The sequence below is a fragment of the Strigops habroptila genome, chromosome 1, assembly GCF_004027225.2.
Source record: "Strigops habroptila isolate Jane chromosome 1, bStrHab1.2.pri, whole genome shotgun sequence".
Taxonomy (NCBI): domain Eukaryota; kingdom Metazoa; phylum Chordata; class Aves; order Psittaciformes; family Psittacidae; genus Strigops; species Strigops habroptila.
Genome location: NC_044277.2, coordinates 70,068,240 through 70,073,578, shown reverse-complemented (window position 1 = coordinate 70,073,578; position 5,339 = coordinate 70,068,240). Strand labels below are relative to the sequence as shown.

Sequence of the window (5,339 nt, the reverse complement as noted above, 5' to 3'; positions counted from 1 at the left end):
CATTTCATACTAGGAGGACAACCAGCTGACTTTAGAAGTTCTTACATCAGATATTCAGAAATTGAGGCTTTAGTCCTTTTGGCTTTAATCATCAGTACTGCTCTGCCAACTAGTTCCATAGCAGAATGAGTTACTGAATTTAATCTCTGTGTTTTTCCATGGTAGTAGTTCTGTTACTTACTATAATATCATAATTCTTCCCTAGAAGGCATAAATATTTTCAGTTTACGTTATCTGTGCAGCGTATTGATTTAGGTCTTTTTCTGGGCTTCTTAATGGCAAACCCAGAGAAACAGTGATTCCTCTTTATTTCTTTACTGTTCATTATTTTTTAGGATCTAATAGCTATACATGAAATACTGTTTTCTAAGGTGATTCTTATAAGGCATGGCAATACATTTTTCACAAGTAGGTAGAAAGCAGCAATGAAGGGAGAAAGTGAAGGATATCTAAATGGGCAACAATTGGTATTTACTTTTGGCAAAAGAGAGCACAGATTGATTAAACCGAAAGAAAAAACAGCAAGCTTTAGAAGCCGTAAAAGTACAACTAAATACTCTTTTAGATAAGTTACAATAAGACAAATTGGTAGGACGGGACAGTCAGCTGTACATAGTGACCAGAGGTAATTTTTAAAAGTGTTATCTCTGTTTTATTTAAGTCACAACCTCCTTTCCTGCTCTTAGGCCACTGTTTGTGTAGATAGTGTTTTCCAGAGGACTGTAACCTCATCTTTTTTTATCTTGTCTGTAATCATAATAAAAATACTACATTCCAAAGAAGTAAAGCTATAGAAAATCTTTAAAGTTCGTCATATGCAAAAGGAAACTGAATGTTTTGTCCCTGAAAACAAAGAATTAGACTGAGTTGGGTAGGGAAAGGACATGAAACTGCCTACTGTTGTTGGGAGTCGCAAATGAGAAGAGAAAGTCATTATAGAACAAACCAGATTGTGAAGGATAAGGAAGGAACTTTGAAGTAAATTTTAAGATGTTTGTAGATACCATAAATGCAGTTTATTTTTGCAGGGATCTGACTCTGCCTTCTGCTCAAGAAAGAAGCAAGAGTATTCAAAATGTGGTTTAAGGTAATCCCTTTACCCCCTCTTAATCCACCTCCCTCCCATTCATTACCACATTGTACTCTGAAGTAGTAAAGTATAAGTAAATATTTTTTGCAGAGGACTGAGTAAGTGAAAGAAGAATTCATTTTGACAATGACCCAGATGGCACACTAAGTAAATTTAAAGGAAAGAGAGATGTGACTGCAGAAAACAAGTGAAAAACCAGGAATACAGTTATCCTTTCAGACCTGAGAATATTACAATTGAAGCTCAGTCAAGAGAGACAAGTATACTTGAAAAGATGGCTCATTCTTACTAACTGAATTTTCATGGTTTTCTATAGTAGCAAAAAAATTCCTTCAAGTTGATTTCTATAGCCATGAGTAGTCATGACCTTTATTTCCTCTTTCACTTGTAATTTTCAAATTTGCTCTTTAAAATCAGTTTATTACTATCTTCCATGATCTAACAATCTCAGTACATCAGGCCTTTTTTTCATAATACCTCTCGTCAAGTACATATTAATTCATAATTGTGCAAACGAATGTTAAACTTTCAGGAAATAAAGAAATATGTAACGAATATAAGTTAAATTCTAAGTTCTAAGTCATTATAAGCCTTCAGTCTGAATCTAAACAACACTTCGAAAGGGACCCATTTTGCTCAAGTATTTTGAGGTTTCAGAGCATTTTTTCCTGCTCCTTCAGAACACTGAGTTAAAAATCTTATTCATAGAATGAAAATATCTAAAGATATTTCAAATCATTGAAAGAATACTGTTTAGTCTTTGTTTTTTTATTTTAAATATTAATAACGTGTAAACAAGTTTTATAAATATATTTTATTTTGTAAATAAAACCAATTTAAATGCCCTTGGCCCTTTCTTGTGTTTTCCTTAGTGAGAAGAGAGGGAAAGGGGAAGGAAGAGGAAAGGCAGAGGAGATAAAGGGAAGAGAAGGGAGGGAAAAATGGAGAAGAGAGAAGGAAAAAGAAAGAAAATACTTTGAATTCTTTGTTTCTCATTACTGTCTGAGAGAAAATACTGTATTTACTGGGCCACTAGTTTTTTCAATTGCAGTATTTTTAATGTTCCCTCATGTTAACTTTCCTAAGAGCTCTGTAGACCACTTTTATGTTTAGATGTTCTGCTCATTCTGTGGCACTTAAGTCTTTCTCTTTGGTGGTTTGTTTAACATTATTTTCTCAGCTTTCTTTGGTGTCAAACTGCAATTTTTTGAAACACTGATTGATAATGAAAGATGAATATGGGACAGCAGGAAAGAAAGAGATATCATTTAACACTGACTTTTTTTTTTTTATTCAGCCTTCATTGTCACAAAGAAAATCTGTGCATTCAAACGTTCCAGATAAGAAAACAAGAGTAAAGAAAGATTTTTTTTTGAGTACTTTACCCATTGTAAAGACAAATAGACTTTCAAAATGTTAAATACATTCCTTCCTTTTCATATACACAATATTTCCTAAGAATGTGCTCCTCCAACTCCTTTACTGAAAAAAAACCCCAAAACCCTGGCAACTTTATGCAAATATGGCCTCATTTAATAGAAAATGTCTGGCCTCTAGTCTAATATAATGTGCAGAGAAATGGTAATCAGGCTGAATTATCATTTTTCATACCTCAAGGTTAAAAAGAAATATTTCTTCTGACCATATTTCATGTTTTAAATCTGCATTGAATATAAAATACATTGCCTTGTTACTGCATGTATCCATGGCTTTGCCATCCCCAAAGTTTAATTGTCTTTATGGAACACCAATACATTCTGTGCCCACTGTTTCTCACATTTATCCTGGTGGATACCTACTTCTTACAATGTGTCTGAAACATCTTGAATTGTGGTAATTTAAAGATTATTCTATTTATGTGTGTTCTCCCTAAAGTCCTGTGCACAGTTCTGGTTGAAAATTTTGAATTAAAAATTTCCATGAAAGAAATGCTTCTATTCTTTCGGAAATAAACTATTTAAACATATAATGAGCCGTAAGAATAATAGTGAACCCAAACAAATAGTGTTTGTTTGACATCAAACAAAAGCAAATATCTCAAAAATCTTGTCTGACCTAAAAATGTGATCACAGAGTAGTCAAAGCCCTTTATGACTTTTAGTTAAGATGCATAATTAAAATTTACCTTTTAAACTTACTCCAAATCTTCCTTTTTTCAGGTACCTGACAGTTTGGAGTAGGTGTCAAACATCACCTACTTTCTGCCTATCTTTCTTGTTTATGTGGATTTGGAAGAATATTATTTCCATACATTAACTGATAAGCTGAATTGAGAACTATCAGAATCAGAATATGATCCAAATACTTTCAGGAAGTTTAGGCCTTCATAAATAAATAGTGTTTTTTCAGCAAAGGAAGTGAAAGGGTTATGACTGAAACTATTATTGGCCTCATTTTATTGCTCTAAAGTACTCATTAAGAAGCTAAGAAGTTTCAAAATTATTTACTTTCTTTACAGATATCAGTTTCAATTAATATTTGAAATGTCTTTCCAATCTCCCGTCTGAGAAAGAAAAACATAACGCCTATGGAAGTTTGTTTATTTCAACTTTTTTTACAGGGAAAGTGTAACCACTTCATGAGCCCTGACTTCCTAGTAAGCATTATTCCATTGTGACTGGGAGCATAAAGGGCAGCAACAGAAATATCTTTTTAAAAAGATTAAAGACAAAAATGGTGTCAGGGTACAGGTACAAACTTGTATCTAGGGACTAAATAAACAAGTTTTCCTTTGATCCCCTAGAATCTAAACTTCATGTCCTTTTCCGTATACGCTTACCATTGTTCCAAATACAACAATTACAATTTTTTTTAGCTTTAGTATAGATGATGTAGTTAGAAAACATTTCTGAGCATCTGTGTATTTTTTTAATATATTTCCAGAGGACATTTCAGTATAACATCTTTTGCTGCAAGACATGCCACATATGCTCTTGTAAGATAAGGGAAACAAGAATTAATTAACATCTAAATGATGCCTATATTTTAATGCTAATTATGCTTAATTAATGTATGAATATTTTATCATACATCACCAAGTAGTTTCAATAATCTGTCTTTTTATATTTTATTTTTATATATATATTTCCTAACATGTTTTTTTAAAAAATTATAATTCTACAGTTAGATCATTTCCATGGTGTGCTAGGAGGAACACTGCTGCTGTTCACAGAAATACTAACTACATTAACTGAATTTTTTGTCTGTTACCTTCTCTGGGCCTTTTAACCATTCTCTTTTTTAATTATAATTTTTTTTTTTTTAATTATTATGTATACATTTTACTGTGTTTTCAGGACAAACAAGCACTTTTGGACAGCTAGGTCAGATCCTAGAAGACTGCAAGGATTAATGGAGAAAAAATCCATGGACATTGGGGCAAGCGTCTCATAATCACATATAAAATGACAATATTGTCAATAATTCTTTGTACTGTCTGAAAAACAACAGGCCAGAGAAGATGACTTTTCCACCAGCCATCGGTTTTCAGTTCCTTTCTTTATTTAGACTCCCCTGCACCCAGGTTATTTTGCTTAGAGCCGTACCTTGCCATCTGCATTTATGGATACCTTAAAGCATTTGATCTATTGGGTACAAATGGTTTGGTCTGTGCTTCCCAAAGAGTATTAATAAAAATCCCAAACCAAACCAAAGCAACTATCTTCTTTTTCCCTATATACCTGTTTTTAAATGCAAGTGCAGAGTATGTTAACTGAATTACATGGACTTATATTCAATACATCCAAATGTAGTCTTTGGTTGTAAAGGGTTACATGCAAGGGTTACATGTCCATGCAAGAAATTTTTTAAATGTGTGGGATTGATTCTTTTCTTCATTAATGGCAGAATGATTCACCACTTGTCACATCACATAAGATAAATTTTAACATACTGGTCTGAATTATCAGAGACACATATGTATCTGTTGCAGCAAGAGAACCAAGACCTCACTTACTATGGATAATATACTTTTTTTTTGTTTGTTTTAAAAGAAACATCCGTTTGTGCACAAATAAACGTATTATCCTATTGTAACCACACAGAGATGCCCAATTGTAATTTTCTTCATCACCTTCCCATTTTCTGTTTTGCCTACCTTATCTAAATACTTTATAGTGCAGACCTCACTTTCGGCTCTGAAGTAATTGTATCTATCTTCAAAGAAACTTATGAACCAGAGTTTGACTACAGTGTATTTACTATATTAACAGACTTGACAGGCATAAGTTTGTTGCTGATTTCTCTACCA

General features: G+C 32.8%; 1 long non-coding RNA gene across 1 annotated transcript; it reads left to right on the top strand.

Moving 5' to 3' along the window:
* The first annotated feature begins 1,025 nt into the window (after positions 1-1,025).
* LOC115617662 lies at positions 1,026-5,130 on the top strand. Its single transcript, XR_003994647.1, has 2 exons — positions 1,026-1,087; positions 4,387-5,130. It is a non-coding gene; the product is annotated as an uncharacterized LOC115617662 (long non-coding RNA).
* Positions 5,131-5,339: the final 209 nt, after the last annotated feature.